The sequence below is a fragment of the Parasteatoda tepidariorum genome, chromosome 1 (assembly GCF_043381705.1).
Source record: "Parasteatoda tepidariorum isolate YZ-2023 chromosome 1, CAS_Ptep_4.0, whole genome shotgun sequence".
NCBI classification, from domain to species: domain Eukaryota; kingdom Metazoa; phylum Arthropoda; class Arachnida; order Araneae; family Theridiidae; genus Parasteatoda; species Parasteatoda tepidariorum.
The window spans coordinates 16,565,095-16,577,239 of record NC_092204.1 but is presented as its reverse complement, the minus strand read 5'-3'; positions in this window follow the sequence as shown (position 1 = coordinate 16,577,239).

The following is a 12,145-nucleotide window of genomic DNA, read 5'->3' as shown; positions in this document are numbered from 1 at the left end:
GATTCCACGAAAAAATTACGAAAACATAAAAATAACCAAAGTAACCCAATTTACCCGTTTCTTTACAAGCATAATACGAAGAGACTAATAATGAAAAACAAATTTAAAGTGAAAAACAGCAACAAAAAATGAATACCAAATTTAAAACAACCTCAATAAAAAAGACATTGCTTTCGGGATCAACAACTTTATTACTTTCAATCAAGCAAATCGCTTTCTTTTCTAAAAAGTCTGGCTGTTTACTTCACAAACAATTTCAATTCGAGACTTTATGATGTCTCACCAAATTAAGACCGCTTAATTTAATTCTGACGCAAAATATCATTGAGTTGGATACGTGCCGGAGACCTTTTCACAAAATATACTGGTGGTCATGAATAAATACATAACAAGAGGCGAACAGTTGATCCTAATAAAGGGAATGTGGACTTCGCGTGCAAATAGAGAAAGAGAGATCTGCTGGAATCAGTCCAAACTGCCTAATATAAAACCCGAAGAGGGGAAGAGTGTGTACACGCAGCAGAAAAGAAACATTACTTCCTCTTTACCATAAAACTGTATAAAATATCTTTGTCCTTTCTAATAATATGTAAAGAATACTGATAAGTATTCTGGCTTTTTGAAATTTTCGGAAAACTTTATAAAGATATGTTTTCGGGATGGTATCTGCTATTGAAACTGTATTTGTTTAAACATTTGAGATGCATATTTATCAAACACTTCCAAGAAGAAGTGTATTTGTTGAACCTTTGATGGATGTATATTTACCAAATACATCATATTATACACATACATTTAGATGATTTTATTATGAAATGTATGTGTTGGCATATTCAATTAGAAATAATATTTGCTTTGATTGATACATATTTAACAAATACATTTCAAAGACATATACTTAAAAGAAGATATTAAGATACGTTTGTGTTGGTCTATGCTATTGGATGGAAAATATGATACTTAGGACAATTGGAAGATGTATGATTTTATATGCATTGAATATGATTCCCTGCATATGATTTTATATGCAGGGAATTGGAAATGGTATATGATTTTATATGCACTGAACCAGATTGGAAATGTAATTATCAAATACGCTTCTGATATATATATATATAAGTATTTGTTTCAAAATTTGCATCTGTTTTTTAAATTTGTATTTGTTTGAAAATTTGTATCTGTTTTTTTAAAATTGTATTGGTTTGAAAATTTGTATCTGTTTTTTAAATTTGTATTTGTTTGAGAATTTGTATCTGTTTTTTAAATTTGTATTTGTTTGAAAATTTGTATCTGTTTTTTAATTTGTATTTGCTTGAAAATTTGTATTTGTTTTTAAAATTTGTATTTGTTTTTTAAATTTGTGTTTGTTTTTTAAATACTTAATATTTATAATTCCAATAGCATATGCAATCTTTATCTTTGCCATTTCTAATAACATGTAAAGAATATTGATAAGTAGTTTGGCTCATCGAAAGTTTTAGAAAATGGTAATTAACATATAATTGTAATGATGGATGTATATTCGCTTAAGCAGTAATACGTTTAAATAAATGTGTTGTTGATTTGGCTTCAGCTTAAATTGTGAGGGAACAAGTTTGTGTTTAGTCAGTTAAGTAATATTTTTAAAATAAGAAACCATTTCCTAAATTCGGATAGGAAAAGTGGTGTTCTGAAAAAAAAATTAATTATGATTTCAAAAACTGTTTTGTTTTCCCAAATCATTTAAACCGAACTTGAAATTCTTGGTAAATAAAGCCTTTATCACTTCTTATGGAATAAAATTTTTATTATGTAATAACTGGTTTTTACTAAGTATTACAATAAGAAATTGTGAAACTTTATAACCTTAGACATAATCTTTGCCTAAACGTGAAATTGGATTATTTTTATTGGTGAAATCTGAACAACTACAATTACCTTGAAAATTTTGGAGGAAAGGTTGAGTTTCTTTTCTTCAAGAAAGACCAAATTGACAATAAAATTTAATAAAAATATATAACTATTTTATCGTTTCACTGCCTAATTTCTTGAAGAAAATTCATAATGTTCTTGATTGAGGTACTGCTGTTAAAAATCAACGATAACTCATTCAAGAACATTATAAAGGCTTACGGAAATTCGCAAAAGCTTTAGATGAAAAATACAATGAAAAGGCACTAAAAAGCTGTACTCCAAATTATTTAAAATCATGTGAATTTCAAGCTCTGGTTAAAAAAAATAATAATTTCTAGAAATATTAAGCTACTAATATTGCGACTTCCTTAAACTGTTAACTATCGCCCTATAGCGTTAACCAGCCGTCTAGGGAAAATGCTTGAGCGGATGGTCAACTCTCGCCTTTCATAATACCTCGAAAAAAATCATCTCATTCCTGACTTCCAGAGTGGTTTTCGTAAAAGAAGATCCAGGACTGATAACATCGTTGCTCTTGAGTCACGAATTCGTAACTCCTTTGTCCGACGTAACCATTTTGTCTCGATTTCCTTTGATATTGAGAAGGTGCACTATCGGACACGGCGATATGGAATTCTCAAGACACTCTACAACATGGGAATTCGTGGAAATTTACCCATCTTTCTCAAGAACTTTCTGTCGAAGCGGTATTTTCGTGTAAAACAGGGAACTACATTTTTTGATCTCTTCACTCAGGCTGAAGGCGTCCCTCAAGGCAATGTTCTAAGTGTCATACTCTTCATTATTCATGTTTCACAAATCTCGAACGAGCTGCCCACCTTCCGTATTTGGTTCACTTTATGTTGACGATCTGAACGTGTCACGTACAGCATTCGACATGCGCGTCGTTGAACGTCAACTGCAATTGACTGTGACAAAAAATTGTGGAATGGTGTGAGCTAAATGGTCATACCCTTTCACCAGCTAAAAGCTCTAGCATTCATTTTTGTAGATTACGAAAATACATTTTGATCCTGTTACATCTATTAACAACATTACTGTACCCGTTGTATTTGAATTGAAGTTTTTAGGTGTCATATTTGATCACAAACTCACTTTTATGCCTTATATTTCGCATCTAAGAAAACGGTGTGAGAAGACCCTGAATGTGCTATGTTCTACGCGTGCTACGCGTTTTATGAAATACCTTTTGGGGCGTGGATCGTACCGCTCTACTCAGACGGTACAAAGCGTTAATACTATCACGTATAGATTACACGTGTGCAGTCTATGGCACTGCCCCTGCTTCCAACTTAAGGCGTTTAGATACAGCTCATCATACGGCTTTGCGTATATGTAGTGGCGCTTTCCACACTTCACCAGTTGAAAGTTTATATTTCACTTGTCACCGATCATCTCTCGATTTACGTCGCATGCAGTTGTCTTTGGCATATTACTATCGTGTCAAGTTCTGCAAATCTCATCCTCTAAAGCAAGATGTCCTTCCATCAAGCTTGGAACGATTGTATGACGCTGGACCTTCACACGTCTGTCCATTTCATGTTCGCGTGAGCTCAATCATACGAACATTTGACATTTGTGACATACCAAGACAATCAGTAGATCACCTTCTCATACCACCCTGGATCATCGCTCCATATCAATTTTATTCTTCTTTTATGTTGTTGTTTTTATTCCTCTTTTTCGTTGTGGCATTTGTTAATGCTAGAACTGTTCTTTCCATTCTATTTCGAATAAGCCAAGCCCGTCCAGCATTAGTTCTCTTAATCAGCACATTCTATATGTTTCACAAAGATTTCAATTCTTTCATTATATATTTCTTACTTAACACAAAGACAGGCATGACGCCATGTAGAATATAATCAAATTAATTATGCATTGAAATTTGCAGGTACAGAAAACAAAAATATATTATGATTACAATAAAATACATGAACAAATAATAAATCTAAGTTAAGTAAAAGACGTAGACTAGAAAGAATTATATTTCAACAAATTCGATGTGTGATACGGCGCTGTACTTAATTAATTTCACGTTAATTTACCTTCTAATTTAAGTGGAGAAACTTAGTTCAACTTTAACACGCCATTTTGCTTATAAACGATTAGCTGGATCTGACGTCATAGGTCAGAAGTGTGAGTAACTTCAATGTTCTTCTCAGTAGTAGTCAGTAAATATTCTGTCAGTAATCTTTCAATCAGTAATCTTCTTCTTGAAGTGCAAGTACCCAATTATGTAAGCTAGCCATGATGGTCTAATAGCTAATTATTTGTCTGTAAGCTTTGTCTCTTATCTGAGCACTAAAAAGCCATCACAATCATCAAGTTCGTAGAAATAGTTTGAAGGTCTTAAACATTTTTAAGGTGTGAGTTAAAATAGAAACTATGACCTCGGAAAAAAAGATTTTTAACTTCTCTTAATCCAGCGTTACGTGCCCGAATCTTCTTGACAAATTGCTGGAAAACAACGATGTTTACAGCAGCATTTGTTTCAAATTCCAGGAGCAATGTCAATGGATACACCGGAAGTTCTCGAAGCTTCTTCCCGGTTTTAGGAAACTTGTTATTGTTTACATTCAGTCAACTATTCATAGTTATATGATAATTCTCGCAGTTTAAATTAAAAGAGTTTTTGCTAGTAAACAAAAATGAACTAAATAACATCTTCAAATTTAAACTTCTGAAACTAAATATGTATGCATGCGTAAAAATATATACTAGCTCATACAGATTGAAATCTATTCAAAATGTGAAAACTATAATGAATGGGCAAAGAAAGTCTCCGAAAAAAAACATGACGAAATAAGTTATAGCTGAATTAAAGTGCTTTAACAAAAAGCCATTTAGATTTTTTCCTTCTCAAATATTGCTGCCTGAAAGAAATGTACTTAAACCGATAGGAAAGAATATTATACTTTTTAGATAACGAAGCATTTTTAAAGTTTTTTCTCTAAAAAATAAATAAAAATTAACGCTGTAATCAAAATGAGAACCACGTTTTGGCACATTTCATCGAGTAGAAAAAAATTTCATTATATGAGCCTGTTTACACGCTTTCTTTGCTTCAGCAACAACTGAAAATAAAATGAAAAACGTTGAGCCTAAATGGGCAGCAAATGAAAATGGTGGATTAAATTGCCCGTCTTGGAACAAGAAGAGAGCAGGTAACGTCAAAGTTTCCTCCCCATTTTCACTAGTGAAACGATACCCCAATCACGTGCAGCGACCCCCATTCTACGTGGGGAACATAATAGGTGATAAAATGAAGGAGCCTTGCAGCCCTAAGATGTCGAACATCAGAACCACTTACGCGAAAAGCAGCTCGAGAGAAACGTGATTACAAGCTTCAGAACCTTGGCGAGACGTGCGCCAACTTTTGATGCTTTCCTTCAGCTGCTCGGCCAATGATAGAAGGAGAGTTCAGACTGCCTCTACACGCTAAAGCTCGAATGAAAGAATGGGAAAGTGTGAATGGAGTTTTTCCCGCCTGCTGTGATATTTATTCCCCTTTTTTTCGGACGGGATGATGTCGGAATGTTTACAGATTACATGACAATCAGATCCGAAGAAGGTCTCGTAGGGAGGTTTCGGAATTATTCAGTAATTTATCGTTGATTGGAAGGTTCGTCTGTTTTTGGTTTTATGCTTTTCAGCATGTAATGGTTTGGAAGAGTTAAGATATAAAAAAAAATTGGGGGGAGCTGATTCTGGAAATAGCTATGGAGTTGGGAATTGGCATGGTTTGATTGCCTTCAAATGAGCCGTGTGACGAAAGTTTTATTTCAAAAAGTTGTTACGATTGGGGGTTGCTTTTCTCGTAAAGTTCAGTATTTGACACAAATTGTGTGATTCGTAGCTTGTTTTTATTCCTAACATTGTTTAACTAGCGTAAAAAAGGAAATGGGCACCATAAATTTCTCTAAAATGATTTTTAGAATTTTTGTTTTCTTTGAAAAAAAGTACTTAATGAGAAAAAAAAACTATAAAAGCAATATTAAGAGAGAAAGAACCATTTTTTCTTTTGAAACACTGTTATTTTTGAACTCGTCCATATAATTTTCTAGTTTTACGAAAAGTTCCAAACATTATTGTTATTATAGGGTGCATAAAGTAAGCCTAAATGGTCTGCGGGGGTTTCTACAAAATGCTTTCTAATTTACCTTGGCTGGAATGTACATCTTTTTCCATGGTGTTCACAGACTCAAAGATATAGGGTTTGACTCTGAACATTTCTGACGCACTCCTCCACATTTTAATAACCCGCATGGTATTTCAGCATCTGCATGTTTTTTTCTTTTAATGTATTCGTAAGTTTTTGACAACATACGTAAAAAAAGTGTTCCATATTTCTTTTAGTTGTTGAAAACAGAGTTTTATATCACGAGACACAAAATCGCGTATATTACTCGTAACTTTTCAGTTGGTCAAACAGTGCTTTAAACCGAGACTATCACTAAGCAAAAAGAAAAAAAAGCAAAGTTTCTAAGGCATCATGGGATCGCGAGGAGCATTATTGTTTTAAAAAAGTAAACCATTCAAAATTTCTTTTTTTGTGTGAAATATAGAGTTGAAAGTGAATAAGTCAATAACTGGAAAAAAGGACATCTTTTTTGAAAAAAAAAGCCAATCTGCATAGCAATTAAAGGCAGTACATATACGTTAGGGGTATACTCACATAATATACATTGACGTGGTTTTTTATCCTCCAAACAGAGCTAACGAGAGCTTATAGGACTCAGGTACATTATGTCATTTTCGCTAATTAATGATTTGCTACATTTGGTAGAAAACCCACGATGAATGCTATGCTGTACAATTATTACGTATCCAGGGCAATAAAAATTTAGTCAGGAGATGCCTTTCAGCAGCAATTAACGTAATCATAAGGATAATTCTGACATTCTGTGGCTATATGTTTGCAACAATGATAAATAATCTAATGTTAGAAATTCTGATACAATGCAGATGATCAGATGGAGCGTAATCACTTAATATGGTTCGATGATATAGTCTACTGCAAGCCCGCCACATCCAGACATACATTATCCAGACCAAAAGCTTGCGAATAGACCACTGTTATGCCCTGTTATAGTCTTAAGGGAAGAATAGGCGTTGCTCAAAAACGTCGGTTTTTCTCTGGAATAAGGAACATTTTTATTTCGAATGCAACTCGGAAAAAGTGAAGTACCTATCTATTCCATGGTGACGTAATAGCTGCATTATTATCCAATTAGCAGGTGAGTCACATGATTGCTGTTGTTAGTTCCACTATTCCCTAACAGAATAATGGCTCAACGTCTGTAGAAAATCATAATGATTTTCTCAAAGAATATTATCCCTTTGCTTACGGCAGATGCAACTGATGATCCAGAATGGCAGGTGCTATCAGGGACCGTAAACAAAAGGTTAAACCTTGCATATTACATTTCTCAGTCACATATATTTTAAAATGTAGCGTCAAATATGATGGAAGCTAATTTTTTAAACAAATTGACCCTACAGAGTTTCAAATGAACCTTTTTAAACTACCCATAAGTAGCATAGTTATGTAGGTAGATACTACAGATATTTCTGGGCAAAATAGCACAGAACAATCGTCCAAGTGCATCTTTAGCTCTCTACGTATATTTCTTGTTGTAAAAGACTTTTTTTCCAGATGATTTATGCTATCTGACTAGGATAAATTAACTGAGTGCATGTACATAGAGTTTCTGAAATACATCAATATATATTGAAATCGATTCATTTCGAAACAGAGTGATGATAGAACATCCCGAGAAGAATCATTATATACTTTAAACCAGCGTTGCATCCAATGAGCATCACAGGAATATTTTCGACACACTAGCTCAATAACTTTTGATATCATTAGTAATTTCTTTTTGGCGTACAGATTGCTTTTTAGTACAGAAACGAGCTAAAAGCTAACAGACTCTTTGCAATTCCTTAAAATGCTGGCAAGTACTGTTTCCCAGAGTAAATTAAACGTCCCTACTACAATGAACCTTGTACCGACGAGGTTAAAATTGATTGATTCTTGAATGATGAAAAATTTTTAAGTAAAGAATTTTGCAATTTTGTTAAATAACTTTATAATTTTGTGAAGCATTTTTACGATTTGGTTCATTGATGAGGATACTAATAAATACTAGTATTCTTCACAATTGGTACATAATTTACGTAAAAGATCGGATGTTCTTAGTATGTAATAGGTATTATATGTTGTACCTGGTTATAGTCAAGGAAATATTTCTCACTGCCGTGTTTCTTATAACTCATCGAGCCAATTTTCCTGAACATAGCAATAAGGAAAAACTGATTTACTACTCCTGCAAATGAATTGTTTTGCCAATATTATCAATTTAGGAAAAAAACTAAAAATTTATAAAATTACTTCATTGTTTTAAGTACTGTTTTTTTTGCTTCTTATTCCCTTTAATTGTTCTCTTTTTTTCCACAGTAAACTCAAAATATTGCTTCAAGCTCATCTTGAATGAAAGGGAAAACTTTGGATATTGATAATCAACCTAAAGCTAAGCTTTTAAAATATTTTGAAGCTTTACTTTAATTATTTCTGCATTGAGGTATTTGTTAGGGGGGCATGAGCTTCCATAATAAAAACAGTTTAAATATCAATTAACATGAATAGTGTTAATAAAAAGGAGAATTAAAGAGAGAATTAAAAGGCTTCAAGTAGTTCCACACATTTCTAAAGCAAACGTTAATGCAACTATCATGACCCAATTGGTGGTAAATAGAACGTTTGCTCTTCTGGTATATGGACTGTTTATATCCAACTTATGCTTCGTGATATAAAAATTAATTGAAGTAGGTACATCTTGGTACAAAACCCCATATTATAAGTATGGGTTCATCAGTATTTTCAGTATCAGCATATAGTGAAATCTTTTTTTGGCGGAGCATTTGCATCCTTTTTTTCGTATGAATTTAAAAGATTTATTAAATTCTAAGTTCTTCTTTATGCAAATTTGCCATCACACTATTCTCCATCAATCACCAAATTCAACAAATTTCAATCATATGAATGTTTCCATGCAAAAATAATTCTACAACATCTTTGTTCTTCTTTATTCAAATTCGCCATCACCCTATTCTCCATCCATCACCAAATTCAACAAATTTCTATCATATGAATGTGTCCATGCAGTAATAATTCTACAACTTGTTTGTTCTTCTTTATGCAAATTCGCCATCACCCTATCCTTTATCCATCACCAAATTCAATAAATTTCTATTATATATGAATGTGTCCATGCAGTAATAATTCTACAACATGTTTGTTCTTCTTTATGCAAATTTGCCATCACCCTATCCTCTATCCATCACCAAATGCAACAAATTTCTATCATATGAATGCGTCCATGCAGTAATAATTCCACAACATGTTTGTTTGTATTGTAATTTCGCCAATACTTTTTTACTACCTGATAAAACAGACATAAAAAGACTCAAGCAAACGATTCCCTTCCTGAAAGATTAAAAACCTTGGTTATATTTTTATACCAAGCTCAAAACTATCCGGCCTCGTCAACGTGGGCCATTTCTCTTTATCTGAGTTTCCCCAACATTTAAGAACTGGGGTAGAAGGGACAATCTCTTCCCCTTTTGAGAATGATACTCCGGGGGATGATTTCGCCAAAGATTGTTGTTACGGGAGTAATAGTTGCGTGGAAAGAAAACAGGGCGATCGCCAACAGGATGTGTCTGTGGAAGACAAGTGTAAATAAAAGATTTAAGTGCCAGAGAGAAAAGACATAAAATCCTCAAACGAAACGATCCTCCTGAAGAGATTCCACTTCTTGGCTGTTTTGTGAAAGATAAAGTTGAGTATTATACGAGATAGACAAGAAGGTCAGAAAAAGGGCGAAAGCGACAATGCTGACGAGAGGAATGATGGCGTGGAAAATGAATGGCACCAACATTTCTTTTGTAAACAGTTGAATTTTGCAAGAGCTCATGGATTGGACAACCATTTTAAAACGTGTGTTTTTTTCTTGGCGCATATTCATCTGTTTCAAAGTGTGTTTTGAAATTTTTTTTTAAAAAAATATGTGAGTTTTTATTAAAAAAATTTTGCAATAGCTAATGAGATATTAGCGAAAAAATAGCAAATAATTTTATCTATGAAAATAAAGTTTAGAACAAGCAAAGAAAGAACAGAGTTTTTTCTTGATGCATATTTGCTTGTTTCAAAGTATTTTCAGAAAAATTTCGAGGAAAATGTGAACATGTTTTAGAACTTTTTTGCAATAATAAAAAAATTAGCTTGTGAGAAAAAAATGGATTGGACAACCCTTTTAAAAATACTTTTTTTCTTGGCACGTATTTGTGTGCTTTAAAGCGTATTTATAATTTTTTTTTAAAGAAATTTGCGCTCTTTAGAGTTTTTTTTTTTTTTTTTTTTTTTTTTTTTTTTTTTTTTTTTTTTTTNTTTTTTTTTTGCAAGCTAACGAGACAACAGCGAAAAAAAAAGGCAAAAAATTTTATAGATGAAAATAAAGCTTAGAACCCTTAAAAAGGACTAGAGTTTTCTTCTTCGAGCATATTTGCTCGTTTCAAAGTATTTTCAGAAAAATTTCGAGTAAAATGTAACTTTTGTGTTTTAGAACTTTCAAGCAGTGACCTAAAAATAAGCTAAAAAGATATATTTTGCAGGTGTAAATGAAGAAAAACAAGTAAACAGTCAGTGACTTTATAAATGAAAATAAAGCTCAGAAACTTACGCGATTAAAAAAAATTATGGTTGAAGCTAAACATAAACATACAATATATGAATTTTTAACACTTCGTGGGTGTATGGCAACAGTCAATCGCAGATTTTCATTGAATTTCAACGAAACTTAGACACAAGGTTGCTTATGTATTATCTTAGTACTATGCATTATCTTAAATGCAACTTTTAATCTATTTCTAGAAATTGTTCAAAGTGTATAAAAATTCGAATGACTCAATATATAATTCGATAGACAAATTGTTTAGCTACTAGGATTGTATATTGAATCGGTATATCACCTTATTTTTTGTGCTCAAAACATAAAACTAAACAATTGTTCTGTAAGATGGTGTAATATTTTCAGAAAAACTCATGGGCACATATTTCAATGATTTCTTTTCTGTTTCCTTTCTACAAACACATTCAATTGTTTACTGAATCACCTGTTGAGCGTGTTGGTGAGTTCTGTCTCATTTTCATTATATGTCACAAAATGACTTTGTCATTAGATAGTTTTTCGGGAATAAATTTCGCGTGTGGCTAATTCCTCAAGGTCTAGGTGCGAGCTAGATCATGCCCAGGAGGTCGTGAATCCTCAAAGAGTCATATACAATTAGAGGGGGTAGTTATAAGGTCCTCATGCAAAAGCCCCACGCAGCGGAGGAGATGTTTTGGGGAGGCCTGTGTTGACGTGCACTTGGGGCCCACATGATAATATTTCCGTCCAAAAATATATGTGAGTCTCCTTATATATCCACTTCTGAGACTCCTGATGGCGCTCTGGACAGCTTTATGGCCCCCCAATCTTGAGGGCATTATCAGGAGTTTTCTCCGAATACCGGAAAATAAATTCTGTTCAATCCTGGAAACTTAATTCATCCTGGTTACATAAAAATTAAATGAGTATCCAAAAAACAATGAAGGAAAAGAATTAATGTATCATTAATGCTACAGTTAGTCCAAAAAAAGCGTGGAAGTTTTAAATGAAATTGTTCTTTCTACATTTAATCATAAAATATTGCAAGCAAGGAAAAGCACATTTACCAACTGTATCCTTGCTTAGGACTAGAGTCATTGGACAATTCTTTTCCTTTTGATCATGTAATTTACTTTTATGTGGCGATATTTTCCATATATATCTTGGAATTTAAATCTTATAGACTTATTTTCTGGTTTATATGTTCATATGTTTTTAATGAGCAGCTTATGCCAACTAATCCATGACATCCTTAACCTAAGAAAAAAAGGATTATATTTGTAAGCTTTATACCGAGATACAGCCTCAATTATGCAAACTATGATTTGAAAATTTTGGTAATCAATAAAGAAAACTTTGAATTTGTAACCGAAATTTTTTGTTTCTTTTAGAACACTCTGGATTAAATTAATTGAACATTAGAATATAGTAAAGAATATTCTGGAACATACACAGAAACTGACAGATTGACGATTATTTTACTGATGAAATGATGGCCCTACTGACGTAAGACTGTCAAA